The sequence below is a fragment of the Tauraco erythrolophus genome, chromosome 3, assembly GCF_009769465.1.
Source record: "Tauraco erythrolophus isolate bTauEry1 chromosome 3, bTauEry1.pri, whole genome shotgun sequence".
Taxonomy (NCBI): Eukaryota; Metazoa; Chordata; class Aves; order Musophagiformes; family Musophagidae; genus Tauraco; species Tauraco erythrolophus.
Genome location: NC_141467.1, coordinates 75,336,376 through 75,355,523, shown reverse-complemented (window position 1 = coordinate 75,355,523; position 19,148 = coordinate 75,336,376). Strand labels below are relative to the sequence as shown.

Sequence of the window (19,148 nt, the reverse complement as noted above, 5' to 3'; positions counted from 1 at the left end):
CTTCAAGGATTAGCAGTATCTTGTCTTCATGAGCCAGAAGAAACTATGTCTATGGCCAAAAATAACCAAAATTTCAAATAAACAAGTTGTCTGATCTTGGTGAAGGAAGGGATGAGATGTCAGCTACACAAAGTGAAGTGATGATATTCATTTGGAGGACTGAGTTTTCACAACCAGAGACAAATATCAAAAGCAAAATACCAGTACTTTCTTGATCTAATTTGCAAGAAAGCTTATATGAGGAAAAACAAAAACAAAAAACCACACACACAAAAAAAACAACACTGGTGGAGAAGAAGCACTTTTTTAAATGAACAATTTTTAAAAGTTTTATTTCAAATAATGCAAGCCCTAACCATAAATAGGCAAGGGAACACTATGTCCTATGGGCACTATTTACTGCTTTCTTGCATCATGCACACTTTTTTTCCCCTCAGTCTTAAATCCCTTTTTCTTGTTATTCAAAATAAATGCCCAGTTGGGCTACTGAATGTTGATTAAGGGTTAAAACCTTGGAGTTTATCTCTACATAATCTTAAAAAGAGGATTACATACAGTAATGTAAGAGTCGCCATCCTTGCAGTTATAATCTTCCTGAAAATCAGGGAATTAATTCTAACAGGGCTACAGTCACCACGCATCCCCAAATATGAACTTGCTCTACCTCCTGATTCAAGTTTCAGGTTAAACTTCATTGGTCTAAAGGATGTGAAACTTTACTTTCAGAACTATTTCACTGATATGCACAAACCCACCCCCTTCCCCACCCCCAAATTCCTGGACACTAAAAATGAATTAAGACCGACTCTTGAGAACCGCATAAAGATGATAAGTTATCACAACGCTTCTGTCTAAACCATCCTCATCATACATAACCGTTACATCAACTGGAATAGTACAACCTATTTATTAACCCCTATAACAATTATTTTTAAAATTAATATTACTTCAGTTGTATAAATTATTTTGGGTAACCACAGATCAATTAGGACAAACTAAGACCCTGGCAAAACCACAGAATGGCTGATATTGTAGTCTCCCAAGCACATCCTCCTTCCCACACCTCACATGCCAGAAGATCACAACAGTTACAGTACACAGAGATTCTGACCCCTACAGCCTCCTGAAACCACTGGTCACTTCTCCAAAACCTTTAGCAGAGCTGGAGTAACTGGCCTTTTTACATTATCAAAAAAGACAGTACAATAAAAGCACAAGATAAAACCAAAATTAGGTGTTAATAAGTGGCAGTAAAACCAAAACTAGAAAAACTAGAGACAGTATAGTAGCTTTTAGGATAATGCAGTTCCTAAACCAGCACACTAAAGGAGTTATACAATAGTCCAAAATAGAAGAGATAGCTTTTAAAAGCCATGAAATTGTTGATACAAAGAAAACTTAATTTTCCACTTTTCCTCTTCAATTCTTAAAAACCATTTTCCTTCAATGAGGAGAGGGAAGGGAGGAGGGGAGTCATGACTCAGTCAAAGCCACTGGCTATTGTATTCGAGAAGTCGTGGCGGTCTGGCGAGGTCCCCGATGACTGGAAGAGAGGGAACATAACCCCCATTTTTAAAAAGGGGAACAAGGAGGACCCGGGCAACTACAGACCGGTCAGCCTCACCTCTGTGCCTGGCAAGGTCATGGAGCAGATTCTCCTGGGAACCATGCTAAGGCACATGGAGAGCAAGGAGGTGGTGGGTGACAGCCAACATGGCTTCACCAAAGGCAGATCGTGCCTGACCAACTTGGTGGCCTTTTACGATGGGGTGACAGCATCGGTGGACAAGGGTCGACCAATGGATGTCATCTACCTGGACTTGTGCAAAGCTTTTGACACTGTCCCGCACGACATTCTTCTCTCTAAATTAGAGAGTCATGGGTTTGATGGATGGACCACTCGGTGGATAAGGAATTGGCTCAATGGCCGCACTCAGAGAGTAGTGGTCAACGGCTCAATGTCCAAGTGGAGACCGGTCACAAGTGGCGTCCCTCAGGGGTCCGTGTTGGGCCCGGCCCTCTTCAACATCTTTGTCGGTGACGTGGACAGTGGCATGGAGTGCACCCTCAGCAAGTTCGCCGATGACACCAAGCTGTGTGGTGCCGTCGACACGCTGGAAGGGAGGGATGCCATCCAGAGGGACCTTGACAGGCTGGAGAGGTGGGCCCGTACCAACCTCATGAAGTTCAACCAGGCCAAATGCAAGGTCCTACATCTGGGTCGTGGCAATCCCAGGCATAAATACAGACTGGGTGGTGATTGGATCGAGAGCAGCCCTGAGGAGAAGGACTTGGGAGTACTGGTGGACGAGAAGCTCGATATGAGCCGGCAATGTGCTCTTGCAGCCCAGAAGGCCAACCGCGTCCTGGGCTGCATCAAGAGGAGCGTGGCCAGCAGGTCGAGGGAGGTGATTCTCCCCCTCTACTCTGCCCTCGTGAGACCTCACTTGGAGTACTGCGTCCAGTTCTGGAGTCCCCAACATAAGAAGGACATGGACCAGTTGGAGAGGGTCCAGAGGAGGGCCACGAAGATGATAAGAGGGCTGGAGCACCTTTCCTATGAGGACAGGCTGAAAGAGTTGGGGCTGTTCAGCCTGGAGAAGAGGAGGCTCCGGGGTGACCTTATAGCGGTCTTCCAGTACCTCAAGGGGGCCTACAGGAAAGATGGGGAGAGGCTGTTCAGGAGGGCCAGTTATGATAGGACAAGGGGTAATGGTTTTAAAATAGAGGGAGGTAGGTTCAGGTTGGATATTAGGAAAAAATTTTTTACTATGAGAGTGGTAGAACACTGGAACAGGTTGCCCAGAGAGGTGGTGGATGCTCCATCCCTGGAGACGTTCAAGGCCAGGTTGGACAAGGCCCTGAGCAACCTGATCTAGTTGGAGATATCCCTGTTCCTTGCAGGGGGGTTGGACTAGATGACCTTTGAAGGTCCCTTCCAGCCCTAACCATTCTATGATTCTATGATTCTATGACTCCTCTACAATAAAACCAAAAATTGCAAGGTTGGAAGTAAGCTTCTTGATGTGAAAATAAGAACAAAAAACAGAAAAGAAAAAAGAACTTTTATCTCAGATGCAACTAAATTTCTTAGCAGATTCCTTTTCATTCAGACTTCCAAAATTTGGAATTTTTACTCAATCCAATTCTGATGTGAAAGTCTATTTCACTATTTACCAACAATAAAAATGGCGATGATTACTAATCTTAGAAGGACCAAATTTAAGTGAACACGCTTAATGCCAAGACCCTTTAAATTTACATATATTCTGATCACATCCCTACCAAAGGCACAATATTTTTCCAACTTTGTTACAGCAAATTGCATGTATGTCTAATTAACTGATTTTTTCAAAAAAGAAAAAGCTACAGATGTTAACCATATTCCATACAGAAAGAACCAGTAACTCTATATCATTTAAAAAAAATAAGGGTGTCTCCTTTTGAAATTGGGAAAGTTTCATCTCAGAAACTAGTTACACAGAAATAAGAGACCAGATGTGTTTCAGAACTGAAGAAGAATCTGTAAACCCAAAGATGTGTTGCTGGCTCATGTTCAACTTGGTGTCCACCAGGACGCACAGGTCCTTTTTTGACAGCAGAATGTCTTGCTTCTTCCTGTTAAAACTCAAAAGTACTACCAAAACCATCTTCCATCTCCCGATATCCCTCACTCCTTTACCTAGGAGTGGCTCACAAGTATTCTCAAAAACACGAATTACTTGAGGCTGAGATGACTGAAAAAGGACCCAAAAATGTTAAGTAGTAAATCCAACTTCAACAAAACAAAGGAGAACAAAGCTATAAGAAAGTTCTCATACTTTCTGTTATCATCAACACACTTTTTGGAGTGAATCTTCAGACCAGCCAAAACAGTAAGGGACAGAGTAGCATTTCACTTCTCATGTTTTCATGGAGCCCACAGCACATACTGATATGTATAGATATACCATGGCTTCCTTAGAATCTGCTTTGACATTAGTAGAGTTTCAGGTTCAGTGACTTACTCAAGGTCTAGAAGGCCCTGTAAGCAAGGCAAGGCATTAGTTCTTCCTAATAGTTTCTCCAGAGATACTTCAAGCTCTGTGATACACTGCAGATATTTAGTTACTAATTTCCAAGATACCAACCTGACAGCAGACCCGAGCAGATTCGAACTGAAAAGCAAACCGTCATTCTTCCTAAATCACAGAACATCCTGAGATGGAAGAGACCCACAAGGATCATCAAGTCCAACTCCTGACTCCCCAAAGGGCAGCCTGAAAGATAAACGATGTATCTAAGAGCCCTGTCTGAACACTTCTTAAACTGGAAGCATTGGACAGTTCCCAGAGCTACGCTATCATTGGTACTAGCAAGATGTAGTGCAACGAATCCCATGACTGGAGTGCTTGGATGGAGAGCCACAGGCTGTTCAGGAGGGATAGGCAAGGCAGGCAAGGTTGAGGAGCTGCACTGTATGTAAGCAGAGGGTTTGATTTTACAGCCCTTACAGTTAGTGATGATGTAGCTGAGAGCCTCTGGGTAAGGATGAGGGGGATGGAAAACAAAGGAGACATAGTGAATGTCTCCCAGTGACTGCCCAGCCAGAATGTTAGCAGTGACAAGTTATTCTGTAGGCAACTAGAAGAAAACCCTGGATCGGTAGCCCTTGTTGTTAATGGAGATTTCAACTTCCCATACATCAGCTGGGAATATCCTACTGCTGTGACGAGCAAGTCTGGGAAAATCCTAAAGTTTGTGGAAGCTAACTTCTTGTGACGAGTACTCAGTGAACCAACTAGGAAAGATGCTCCTAGACTTGTTAGTTATTTGTGAATAGAGAGGGACTCATAGATGTGATAGTAGGTGGCTGTCTTGGCCACAGCAATCACAAAATGTTCAAGTTGAAAATTTTCAGTGTAATGAGGAAAAAGGCCAGCAGAGCTGCTACTTTGGATTGCAAGAGAGAAAAACTTTATGCTATCCAGGCAGCTATTTAGCAAAGCACCCTGGGAATCTGCTTTTTAGGGCTGAGGAGTCGCCAGTGCTGGTCAGTTTTTAGGAACCACCTTGTAAAGGCACTGGAGCAGGCAATTCCACTGTGCTCTAAGTCAAGCAAGCAGGGCAGAGGACCAGCTTGGCTGAACAGCAAACTCCTCATGAGCTCAAGAGGAAAAAGAAATTGTATGATCTCTGGAAGCAAGGTCAGGCTTCCCAGGAAGATTATAGAGCTGTGGTTCATATATGCAGGGAGGAGACGCAAAAGGTCAAAGCTCAATTAGTGTTGAAACTGGCCAGTGCTGTGTCAGATAACACGAAGGGCTTTTTTTTTTTAACTACATTAATAGAAAGAGGAGGTCTAAAGGAAACGTTGGACCAATACTTGTTGAAGACGGTCACCTGACTAATGGGGATGAAGAAAAAGTGGAGGCATGATGCTTTTTTTGCCTCAGTCTTTAATACTACTAACAGATTTCGGGCTGCCTGGTCCCCTAAATCAGAGGACTACGAGTGCAAGAACAGTGACTTTCCATTTGTGAACACTGAAATTGTAAAGGATCCACTGTAGCAGCTCCATGTTCACAAGTCCATGGGGCCTGATGAGATTCATCGCAGAGTACTGAACGAGCTAGCAGATACTACGGCAGGACCCCTCTTGATCATCCACCAAACGTTTTGGGAGTCTGGGGAGGTCTTTGCTGACTGGAAGTTAGCCAATGTTATTCCAATTTACAAGAGGAGCACGAGGGAAGACCCAGGAAACTACAGAACCGTTAGTCTAACTTCAGTTCCTGTAAAATTATGGAGAAGATTACACTGTGTACTACTGAAAGGCGTTTAAAGAACAATGCAATCATCAGGCAGAGTCAACATAGGTTCACAAAGGGAAAGTCCTGTTTAAGTAATCTGATATCCTTGATAAGGTCACCCACCTCACAGATAAAAGGAAGGTGGTGCATGTAGTTTTTCTGCATTTCAGTAAGGCTTTTGATACCATCCCTCACAGCATCCTTCTGGACAAGTTGTCCAACTGTGGGATGAGCAGGTTCATGATGTGCTGAGTGAAGAACTGGATGAAGGGCAGACCTCAAAGGGTTGTCGTAAACTACAGGGGGCTACATCTGGCTGGCAACTAGCCACCAGCAGTGCTCCTCAGGGCTCAAATCTAGGGCCAGTCCTGTTCCATATATTTATCAATGATCTGGATGCAGGAGTTGAATGCATCATTAGCAAGTTTGCTAACAGTACCAAACTGGGAGGTGCTGTTGACTCTCTTGAGGGAGAAGAGGCCTTGCAGAGGGATCCAGATAGATTGGAGCATTGGGCAATTATCAATGGCATGAAATTTAACAAGTTCAAGTGCCAGATTCTGTACCTGGGACAGAGCAGCTCCAAGCACAAGTATAAATTGGGAAGTGAGTTTCTGGAGAGCAGCCCTGCAAAAAGGGATCTGCAGATGCAGGTTGACAGCAGGTTTAACATGAGTCAGCAGTGTGCCCTGGCAGCCAAGAGGCCAAACCACATCCTGGGGTGCATCAAATACAGCATAACCAGTTGGTCGGAAGAGGTGATTATCCCTCTGTATTCAGTGCTGTTGTGGCCTCACTTTGAGTAACTGCATGCAGTTCTGGACCCCACAATTTAAGCCAGAGGAAGGCAACAAAGCTGGTGAAAGGGCTGGAAGAAATGTCCTATGAGGAGCAACTAAGGACTTTGGGTTTGCCTAGTTTGGAGAAAGCAAGGCTGAGCAATGACCTCATTGCTCTCTACAGCTCCCTGAGGAGGAGAAGGGGAGAAGGAAGTGCTGATCTCTTCTCCCTGGTATCCAGTGACAGGACATGTGGGAACCATTCAAAGCTGCAGCAGGAGAGTTTCAGACTTGACATGAGGAAACATTGTTACCAAGAGGGTGGTCAAACACTAGAACAGGCTTCCTAGAGAGGTGCTCGATGCCTCTTTGTCAGTGTTTAAGAGGCATTTGGATAGTGCCCTTAACAACATGCTTTAACTTTTGATCAGCCTTGAACAGGTCAGGCAGTTGGACTAAACGATCGTTGTAGGTCACTTCCAACTTAAATAGTGTATTCTAGTCTATCCTTGCACACCAACAGGCTTGGGGCCATGACCACTTCCTGGGGAGCTTGTTCCAGCGCTTGACTATCCTTTCAGTGAAGAACTTCTTCCTAATAGCCAATCTGGACTTCCCTCGATGCAGTTTTAAGCCATTCCCTCACATCCTACCACTGGACAGAAAAGGAGATCAGCATCTCCTCCACACTTCTTCATGAGGAAGCTGTAGACAGCAATGAGGTCACTCCTCAGTCTCCTCTAAGCTGAACAAACCAAATATCCTCAGTTGCTCCTTGTAAGTCATGCCTTCTAAGTCAAACCATCTTTGTTGCCCTCCTTTGGATGCATACTAATATTCTTCACACACTAGGTTTGATACAAACATTTCTGTATTTCTTTCTTAAGACAACCTATAGGCAGTTCCCACTCCCTCATCCCAGAAAATAAATCTTTGTCCACTCCTATCGGCATGGAGAGTAAGCTACATACAAAACCATTTAATTTTCTGTGTTTTTTCAAGCACATTCACTGAGCACTGTTTCAGATGCTGTAATATTGATCCACGCATCATCTACAACATACTGCCAGACTCATACTACGGTCTAAAAAAAACTGCAGTACAATTACAGAGGTTTAAAAAAAACCAACTATTTTTCAGAGTGTAATGCAGAAGGTCCAAACAAATGACAGGCTATGAATCCACTGCACACATGTGGCTGTTCTGCTTTGCCTTAAACTAGCAAAGGCCTTTTTAGCCTGGTTTGCCAAGCAAACATCACATGTATGACTCACTGTCCACCTGCCTCTTCCCGCTCTTCCTTTCATCTCCATTCTTCTAAACGAATTTGTTCACTACCAGACCCAGTTAAAACAAACTGAAAAGTAATGTCCTCTGATACACTAAGTTCCCACAAGCTTCATGAAAATCAACAGCTAGATGGAAGAAAAGGACACAATTTCCTGCACTTGCTGAGCAAAGGGCTGCAGCACGAACTCAAGCTACCTATCCTGCCTGGCTCAAAGGCTACGCAACCACAACACAGCTCTAAACCAGTCTGAGCTAGAGCTGTGCATAGTGGCTTTTTTTACTACAAGTAAGAAAGGTCTAGAACTGCAGAGGGAAAAGGAATTGTGACGATGTAAGAAAAATTTGGATGAAGCCTAGTTCCGCTGCTCATAGAGCAACTTACTGGCAAAACATTTAGGTTACACTTCACTTGTGAACCTTAATCACGATGATGCTCCTAGGTCCTACCACAACATCAAATAATGAAAAAATATTACAATGCCTTCTCTGTGTATTAGAGATAGGACCACATGCACAGTGAAACAAATGGAGTAGACAACTTCCAGGTTGCTTGAACAGAAAGGCAGTAGTTAAAGGCTGACACTCCAATACATAATGTCAAGAAATCAGAGAAAAGTATTTTCTCTCTCATTTTAATATTCAGCTGAATAGCCTTCATATCTGCCAGAATACATAATACACTAGCTACACACTAGTCTTTAGCCTCTCTGGGTTGTCTTCTGCTATGGGTAATCCTAATGGTTGGTACAAATTATTGTTTGTCAGACTTTCATCAAGAGCAATGTAAAGTAATATACCAAGATATATCTCAAAAACACAGGCAGATTTTAGTATGCCTACACTGCAAAAAGAAAACCTTTTCTTATTTACATGTAGGCACTTTCATATTAAGTATTACTTCCATGTTAACGATATGGAAAAAGGACAAGTATGGGCTTCAGAACACATAGGAAGCCTGAGTAAGTACATCCCAAGAGTGCCCAGATAGCTTACAAAATCCATTCACAAGAATTTGTGCCCATCACCACCACCTTATTAGTCACAATAGCCATGACTACCATAAGCACATCTCTACTGCAGTCACAGCAAAATTAACAAACTGATAAATTCAAAAGGAACATAAAACAACATTAAAGACGTTAACCAAGAGTGCTGCTGTTTGTTACATCGTTCCCCTTGTTTTTGTAGGAATATGAAGAAACCAAGATTAAGGATACTAATAATGGGAAATACATTAATACTGCTTCACCAAGTAGTCTCTCAGTCTCCCCATTGTTCTAGTAAGTCAGTAGAAGATAACAATTCAAGGAAGAGAAGAGAAACCTACTCGGTGTTATGGGCTAAAGTGGCAAAAAGGGTCTTTGCATATTTTTCAGCATTTAAGAGGTTTGATGTGATCCATCTTTCCTCAGTAACTCTATTTCAAAAAATAGCTCAAAGGGGTATAAGTAGAATTCACTTCATGTTCTCACTTTCTTTTCTCTGAATATCTGCTTTTTAAAATGTGCCATGCAAGCCTCTTTCCAGCTGTCAATCTCAGCAGTGTTAAAACACTGAAACATGTCTGTCCTAATTCCAATCACAGACTGCACTAATCTTACCTCTCAGTACCTGAGAGCACTCACCCAAGCACTGTCAGTTATTTTTTGAAAAACAGTCCTTCAGTCTCTACAGTGCTGGAGAATTCAACCTGATTCTCAGTCAGACTCTCAGGTGATAAATAATTTTCACTTCTTAAAACAGAGCTGCCTGCTTCTACTAATTATTTTCCAATATGATTCTCATCTGAGTTAATCTGATTCCAGGATTTAACTACACAGAAATTACAAGTTGAGAACACAAAAATGAGTAACACAAGTCTTAGCAGAAGAGCCCAAAGCTTGACTTCTCAAGAGTCAATACTGAACTACATCAACACATTTCACATTAAGGTTAACTCAACGTTACAAAAGGAATCAGTGGGCTATAAGAAAACTACTTAAATTTTGTAGTAAAACAGTGTTTGAAGTATTAGTTATTTTCATTTTAGGTGAACAGATGGAGTTCATGAGAAATGCAGGTACTCTCATGAGGGTCAGTATCCTTTCTGGTGAAAAGCTAAAGACTAAATTATATAACTTAAAACCATTAACAGCTAATTCTTGAGAACACTACCTTGAAACTAAGTGATTACAAAAACTGTACAGAAAAGGTCACTCAACTCCCCACTGAAAAAAAGGCAATTTTCAAAATTACTCCTTTATTCATGTTGATTTTCAAGGAACTTTTGAGGCAGATATTAGAGACTGAGGAATGACAAAGGAAAAGGATCTCCAGCATCCTTAACCCATATAACCTCCATTTGCATGACATGGTCAACACACACACATCTTCCAGTCTGAAGATTATGACAAATCCTTAATCATTCTGCAAGTCATCTTCCACATAAATCAATCATCCTCGCTGTCCTTCTTTGTACTTTCTCCAGGTCTACTGTGTATCTTTTGAGACAGGGTGGAAAGTGGAAAAGATGAAAAAATGCACAAAGTATTCATTCAAGATAGTAACGCACTGTGGACATAAACAGTGGCATGATGTTGTTTGTTTTATTCTTTATTCTATTCTTACATCTTCCACATCAACCTTTGAAATCATCACTTTCTAAGCTGGGAGAGTGTCCAACACAAAAATGTTCTTACTTCTCCTATGTTAACAGGGAGGGATTGAAACAAAATTTTCAAGCATGCAGGAAAATAAGCCCAAAGTACATGTCTCTAATAGAGATTAATTTAATCTAATTTTAATTTCTTATAGCCTTTCAAGCTTCAAAACTGAGGCAACCAGCAAAACAGATTTACTCATAATAGACAAGAACATCAACCGACTCTGAACACAAGCGGTCCCTGGTAGTTAAAAAAAAAAATTCTAATGCTGTAGTGGGCAGTCTAGACTAACTTGCCCATAGAAAATATTTTAAAATGAAGTCAGTTTATGCACTGAAGTACAATCCATATAATCTTTTTATTAAAACTCCTATTATTTAGCAACAGATTTTCTCCTTATCTATATAACCACCTACTCCTTATTTTAAATCATACATCAGGCAACCCCAATGGAATCTTGTAAGAATTACTTCTTACTACGCACACTTAGAACTAAGATGTTTAGCCGTATGACAGAGGGTTAAAAGCATAGGCTGAAATTTACTTGTATTGTATTCAAAGATCTGTTGGCCTCTGCTGGAAGCCTCCTCTCCCTTCAGTTCTCCTCATGCTAAAAGTAAACAATATTTTCCATTTTATTTGCACAGAAGCAGTACTATTCTAATAATTTTCTCCTGAATCAGTTATTTTTTCATGGTCAAAGATGGAATACAAATAAGAAAGAAACACAACCATCTAAAAGACCTAAAGCTAGGAGGTGTCCACAAAGTACCAGAGCCACTTGCCATACAATAGCAACATTTAGCAGTTTTCAAATACATTTATGTAATTACTATAAAAACAGTATGCAAGGTGGTATATGTAATATTCTTAATATATTTCAACATTTATTTTTTATTCCATTCCCAATGGGACATTTTCATAAAGCAATTCATAATTATGTCAGGCTTTTATTATCTAATACTTAATTTACACTCCATTTTGACAAATACTTCTAGCTACTCCTTCCAATATGTATTAAGTTTCCTATGTTAACACAAAAAATGTACCTATCACCAAATACTAAATTAGCCACTGTTACATCCCTCTGAAGTTTCCAGTTCCATCACTCAATAAATAATTTCCCTACCTACAGATTTTGCCAGTTCATTAGAAGCAGTCTTTTTGACAAGGTATGAATCAAGACTCCAACTAGTTTTCTTCTCCATAGCTATTCCCTTGACAATGCAGTTTTACTCATGATCCAATGACAACATAGCTTTGTCAGCAATCTCTCACACGGCATTCAGAGATATGATTTATTTTATTTTTGAAATGACACACAAATATCAGCCTTCCACCAGATTCTTCAACAGTAATTAACTTTTCCCTGTCCTTGTAACTTGCACCCAAAAGCCAAAACGCACTTATTTCTTTTTTTTTTTTTTAATCCAAAATCTTTCCAGCTACTACAGTAAGATAGTGATTATTTTTTTAAAAGAAACAGAAGAAGGTAGTTGGATGTGGAAAATAAAAAGTGCTAAGAATGAAGGAACAAAGGGATTGGAAATTGGAAATTTAAGAAAAAAACCAGCTTCCACACTTCCGGTCTGAGGGGAAGAGAATAGGGAAGTTTGGCAATCCTGTTGCTCTTCATCTTCTATTTAGCTTTCCTCTTTTATTTTGCTTTTTGACTGTTATGCTTACACAGATATACTTTAATGTCACTGTGTATGCTAGAAAATGCAAGAGTTAATTCCAATATATCAGTTAGTAAAAACAAGATCAGTTTTTAAGACTAATGTATCTTGATCTGTTCAGCAGCTTTAGTTCACGCTTATAAACAACTAAAAAAAAACCTTACTGAATTTCTCAAGAACTAGCAGAGCACTATTTCAAAACTGGACATGTGTTCTTTTTTCAGTTCTGATGCCCAAGTATATTATGCAATTTTACAGATTACAAACTTTATCCTTCCTGTTTACTTTTCCCTATTCTAAAACTACAACTCCTTTGATTTTATTATACTGAGAAATCACTGGCTACCTTGAAATGCACATACAATCCAAAGTTCTCTCATATTTTTCACCCACCTATACAAGGAACAGACAAAAAGATTTAATTTGTTTCCTTTTTGAAGGACTCTTCTGCTAATCACCTGCTCCATTTAAATGCTTACAGAAAAAAAATCTTGGTTAGAAACCCCAGTAACTACAAACGTTCCCGGAGTATTCTCTATATACTTTTGTTTGTACTCACAGCAGCACAGATAAGAGCTCTCCTCTGCCCACTGCAGGCTGCAAGATGAAGATACTTCAATGTGTAAAACAAAATCATTTGCTGTTTATTTTTAAAATATGACATCCTCTTCTTGTCATTATTTAAATTGTTTTCTTCCATCTCCACAATGATTTCAACAAGATAACTCTAAAATCCTAATAGAAAAAAGTAGATGGAGTAAGTCTGTGCCATTACAACTACTTGAGAAGGTCAGTTACAAACACATATTTGTATTCTCAATACCATTTACATATAAGACAAATAAAGAGAACGTCCTACTGTGTTTTCAGTAACAGATATTTATATTTGAAATAACTATTCTGAAGTGATTTGAGCTAATGAAACGAAACATTCCTTGCATTAGGTATCAGAGGCTGAATTTTACTACAAAAGAAAAGACTGTTGGCCATACTAGTTACATCACTCCAAGATAACATCATTAACAGTGTGGACGTTAAGAATTCTTCAGGTTTTGAAGTGGTTAAGTTTAAGTATGCCCAGGCTCTTGTCACTTAAAGCACCTCTAACATATTCCAGCAATAAGAAAAACGGTGATTAATAAAAAAGGTTTCAAAAGTCCAAGAATGTAATCTGCTTTGTTAAACACATGCTTCACTCCAATTCTTACCAAAGACTTTATTTTAGTCAAAAGCAGCTACAAAGTAACACAACCAGCTATTTTATTCAGTTTATTTTTCAAACCCAGTCCAAATCATAAGTTAAATCCAAATCCATATTCTCTTTAGATAGGATTTTGAAAGTGCTTTCTTGACAATACTGAATTATCAAACTGTTCATTAGATTACAAACTTTACACACTCGTCAACACGGACTAAAGGCAGAGAGAATAACAAAAAAATCTTTTGTTTGCCACACATCTACTGTTACAGAACCACAGCAGTACATAGTCATGCCAACTTGCAATGATTAATTGCTTCATACTACATACCACGTGTAGTAGCTACTAAGACCTACATGTAACACCAGGATAAAGGTTTCCCTGACATACTTTCCCTGAAATGCCGAGAAATTAAAAAAAAAAAAAAAAGCAACACCACAGCACTCTCCCAAGTAAATAATTCTGACATATTGCAACTCTGACAGCTTTCCTGGAATCTCTAGCGCTCCTCTGCAAAGAAACACTACACTTGCAAAACAGAGCTAAACTGAAGTATGCTTCTGGTTAAACACTGGTCCTCAAACACAGCAAAAACACATCCCAAGAAGCAATAATTAGAACTTTTCACTTACAGAAAGCAATTAAAAACAAAAACTTAAAAGTTAATGCAGCAAATTTTAGCAAAAACCATGCCATGTCACTGTTGTACAGGGGAAAAAAAAAAAAAGAGGGTGCACCACTCATAAAATCTGTTCTTTTCTACAAGCTTTTGGAATGCCTCTTCTGAACACTTCAGCTCCTCCTGATGAGGAAGAGGTGACTTCTCTCTCCAGCCATATCATTTTCCTTCAAGAAAACAGGGGTGAGATCTCTAATACTTCTGATGGTCCTTACCTGTGACTATTTGATGTCACTACAGGAAAATGGCAGCAGATTATGATAAATCTGAACTAACACCTACAGACAGTGGCCTACTGACGCAACTTTGAAAACAAACTTTTAAAGAACCACCTGATGTGGCCAACTCTTATTGTCTGCATTTGTACATACACCAAAGCAATACAGAATAATGTCACTAGACATTGCTTCGCTCAGAATTCAAAGGAAAAGTTTGGCAGTTCTGGTTAACAAGTTTCATAAGGAGAGAAAAAATGACAGGATTTTGGTTAATCTGACACTACCACAGAAACTGGGGAACCCTGCCCCAATTTACACACTTTCATACAAGAAGGCACCCTGAAGCAGCTTTTCTACTGACTTTGAGTACTGTGCAATTAAAGCAGAGCTAGAAAGCCTTTTTTTAATTGAGGTTAAAATTACACTGTGCAGAAGCAGGTAAGAGCAGTACCAACCCAGCTTAAAAAGATAAGACATTTTAATCAGTAGCTTCACTCCTCCTCTTCAATCTTCAGGAAAAAAAGAGTCTTTTTAACCAAGTTAAAAATAACTTTCAAGAATGATTTAAGCATAGTTGGCAGCAAGCACCTTTTTGTTGTTTTTGTCTATCACTTCATCCATTCCCTCTCCAGGCCTTCTCACTTCATTATCCACATTTCACCCAACTAAATTCCAGGATGAACTTGAGTTTTTGGGGGGGATTTCGGTCGTGGGTTTTTTAAGTTAAAAATGAACGCTTGCTCTGAGTGTATAAATAGTAGCCATTTCCAATTAATAAACATGGCTTAGGTCATGATTTTTTTTTATGGTACCTTAGTTTTCAAATCTAGTGCTTTAATGGCATAGGAATACAGAAACATAAAGAAATGGAATGCAACGCTAACTTTCTGTCACAGATCCTTACCCCCAACTCTTTTTTGTATCCAAAGACCAGGAGAAATCTCTTTCCCCATACACTTTCTTTCAAGAGAAAAAAAAAACAAGGAAAGTGGAAAGAAATTCCAACTTATCAAAATTTCCAACTTCATATGGAAATATAAGAAGGGAAATGAAAAGCAACAGAACTAACAGACACTCCTCCTTCTTTCAAGGGTTCCACAGACTCAGGAAAAAGGGTTGGCTTTGAACTCTGTCAGTATTCCCATGATTTAAGAAGCACTTGTAGACAGGTGATTATTCAAACTTTATTGCCAACCATTTAACAAAAACACACAGGCTGACTTACAATGTTTTCTTCACTCATGTTTAGCAACAAATGTAAATTATTTTTCCAACAAAAATAATCCATTTCCTTTTGGTAACAAAGGGTCCCATGCCGAGAGATTAAATCGGTCCGGAGTGTGTAAAATTGCTTTCATGTTTTCAAGTATAATTATGTAATTAAGGGAATTATTCTACACTATTATTGGAAAAAGACTACTGATAGTTATAAGTTACTCCATCTAGAAGCATTTACAGGATCAGATCTTTAAAATATAACTCAAAATACACACTAAAGAAGTGACAAAAGGATTCTAAACCCACAGTTTCACAACCAACATCAGTTGCAAGTATTTCTAGTTGCCCGATTTGAAAGTATCTTTATCAAGAGTCCAGATAAATTGTGTTTACAACTATAAATTTTTTCTTAAAAGGATGAAAAATACTTCAGGGTTTTTTTTTTTATGCAAAATCTCTTTAATGTTTATTAGTATTAAAGTCAATGAGAAATAATAATTCAGTTTATACCTTGACCAACATGGACTCTGATATGGCCACATGCAAAAAAAAAAAAAAACCACACACACAAAAAACTCAACCAAGCCAACAGAACAAGTTAGCAAAGCATTATCTCACCAAAAATCATTTTGTTCCTATGTCAGAAAGGGATTAAACCAGTTTTAAGGGGAGACTCTTATTACTATGAAGGCCATATTGTCTTTCACATGTATGACCATATATAACTCAGCCACCTGCAGTCAGTGACAGTATCACCTAGTAAGCCAGTGCTACTGAACTTGCACAACCTGGGGTTGTGTTAATGCAAAATATCCTGATGATTTCCTACGGGACACAGGTGCCATGTGCAGCAAAATATGACTGAAATACGAAAAACTCTTTTTACAGTTTAACTGAAACATCGAAGAGCTCCCATTAAATGATTAAACAGTGTTAAGTCCTTTTCTCTCTTTGACGCACAGTTTAAACATTTATAGATCTGGAAGCAGAGGAGATCATCCTAGTTAAACTGGGAAGAGAATTGGTACTGTTCCAAAAATAAGACACCTACAAATAAACACAACTAAATAAACACTTCCGCTGAGTTGTAACATTTTGCCACAACATAAACAAAGATAAATGACATAAATAGGTCTTTTGAGGTCTTGAATTCACACAGCACAACACACCAGGAGGACCCAGAGAGACTGGCAGACACGTACAACTTGAGCAGTCACCGTAAGGACTTCCTACCCTGCTGTGCCCCCTCCTCTTGAGGAAGCACACGACACATACCGTGAGGGGTGACAGCAGCCCGCCGTGCAGGGGAAACGGCTCTTCACCTCCTCCCTCCCCAGCTTCACCGGAGGAAGGTGAACTGGAACGTAACAATATCCTTCTCCTCCGCTTTCACCCCGCAGAAGAGCAAGGGCCGGCGGCGGAACTGCCTCGCTGACTCCCGACACTCGCAATCCACTGGGCGCTGACAGCGGTCAGGACTCACCCCCTCCCGAAAGGCCGCAGACAGGAATAAACACGGTTACCCGCCTGACACCGGACACCGGCCCCACACCTCCGCGAGCTCACCCCGGCCCCGACCCTCTCTCCTCCTGCCAGGTGCGGGCCAAGAGGCCCTCAGCCCTGCCCAGGCGTGAGCCAGGGTGGGAGACGGCTGGGAAACACAGCAACCCTCCGGCCACCAAACGGCGGCATCGAAAGGGGAGAAGCAACAGCCGCCACCCCCCTCCCCCGGGGCCCGGCGGGTGCGACGAGTCGGAGCGCCGGAAAGGAGAGACCGAGACCTTACTACCGCTCCCTTCGCCATTTTAGCCCCCACGCCCATTCTCCTCCTCCCCGCCCCTAAGTGACAGGGGCAGCTCGCACCAGTCCAGAGCCCACTCCCCTGCCTTCGCCGCCGTCGCTTCCCCACGGCCGAACGGCGGCGAAGAGGAGCGAGAAAAACGGCAGCCGTTTTCCTCCTCAGGGCGGCCGAGCTCTGCCGGGCCAGACCGCAAAGCGAAACGGCTGCGGCACAGCCTGTGTTGTTTCCTTACCGTGGCCCGCAGCCTCACAGCTGCTGCCGCCTCCTTCTCCTTCCTCCCACCTTTTTCTTCTTCTTCTTCTTTTCCTCCTCCTCCTCCTCGCCGCCGCGGCGGCTCCTCACCCCTCCGCGCCGCGCTCCGCCGCCGCCACCGCGCAGAATGATGCCATCTCACAGCGGCATCGGCAGCTCCTGCACAACAATCCCCCTCCCGCCGCGGCCGCCCCTGCTCCTGCTGCTGCTCCCGCCGCCGCCGCGCGCCCCCAAGGGCCGAGCCAGCCTCGTGCGCGCGCCCCGGGCACGGGGAGCAGGAACTTGTGGAACCGCCGCCGCCGCCCGGGCGGGAGGGCCCAGTCGGAACCCAGCAGTGCGCAGCGGCGGTGGGAGGGAAAAGGCGAGCCCGCACCGAGGCTCTTCAAAGGGGCCAGCTTATTCCTAGCGCCTGCCCCGGGCTGAACCAACTCGGGCGCCGCGGCGGGGAGAAGAGCGGAGCGGACTGAGTCAATCGCTACGAGAGCGGGGGAGGAGGGGGCCGGGCTCCCGCGCTGCGGTGCTGTCCGCGGCGGAGAGCGCGCTGGGGCGGGATAAGGAATCCTGCTGTGAGGCGCTGCCCCCCCCGAGAAGGCTCCTCTAGGGTGGCGGCGCCGGGAGCCAGCACACCCCGGCGGTGTGCGAGCGATAAAGACGCGAGGGGAGCGGAGGGGAGAGGGGGGGCCTTTCCAGCCGCCTCCCTCCCGGGCTACGCAGGCAGGGTGGGACTTGCGCCCCGCCGGGGGGCTGCGCCGCGGCCGGGACGGTCGCCCCGTTTCGGAGCCAGCGGGGTTCGTCGGGCTGGTCCCCTTCTTCTAGCGTGTGACCTCTTCTCCCTCTCCAGATAACTTGTGCTTTCCCGCACTTGGGAGGGCGGATGGAGGTGGCTGAGAGGCAGCTCGCCGCAGCCCACGGCGGCGGTCGAGCGGCTGACGGGGCCGCCTCGCCGCGGTGCGAGTTACCTTCGACCCCAGCGGCACCTCCAGCACCGTCCCCGGCCCGGGCAAGGGGCCGGTTGTCGTTAGCCACCGTTAAAAAAGCACAGGCGTTCCCTACAGACTGACTAACCTGGCAGAGCTTTTCTGCACAAACGTGGGGCTTAGGTGGTGTCTTGCGTTGAAGACTAATGGAGCTTGAGCCTCACAGCGCACGACGTGCGATGGAGGCAGCCGTAGCAGGAGCTTTTGGGCATGAGCAAGGCCTTTGAGTGGTTGTCTCACTGTTAAACTGAAAGGAACAAAGCTTACAGTATGCGACTCTGAAGCAACTTCCAGCAAAGTCTGGTATTTTGTTGTTTTTAAAAAACAACGTGAGGGCCAGCAATCTGATTGGGCATGTGAATTCCTTCAGGAAACAAAAAGGAAGTTCTTGGAAGTACTACTTTCCAACCTATTGATTCTTAGTAGCAAATCTATAGGAAAACCACAAAGTTTGGAAAAGAAAGAAACGTGAACATTCAACAGTATCTTAGACTAGACTCTTCTAAAAGAAAACAGTACTAGTCTCCTCTGAACTGGTAATACCAGTACAAGTGCTGGACAGCTGGTAGTCTGAGTATTTGCATGCAGCAATTGTAACAAAATGTGAACTGTACACTGACAA

General features: G+C 42.5%; 1 protein-coding gene across 1 annotated transcript in view; it reads right to left on the bottom strand.

The window, feature by feature from the left end:
- WWP1 (WW domain containing E3 ubiquitin protein ligase 1) overlaps positions 1 to 17,588 on the bottom strand; it is an 86,619-nt gene extending 69,031 nt beyond the window's left edge. Inside the window, exon 1 of the mRNA XM_086608719.1 lies at positions 17,530 to 17,588. The gene's annotated coding sequence lies outside the window, so the exon portion shown is untranslated. The remainder of the gene's footprint in view (positions 1 to 17,529) is intronic.
- Positions 17,589 to 19,148: the final 1,560 nt, after the last annotated feature.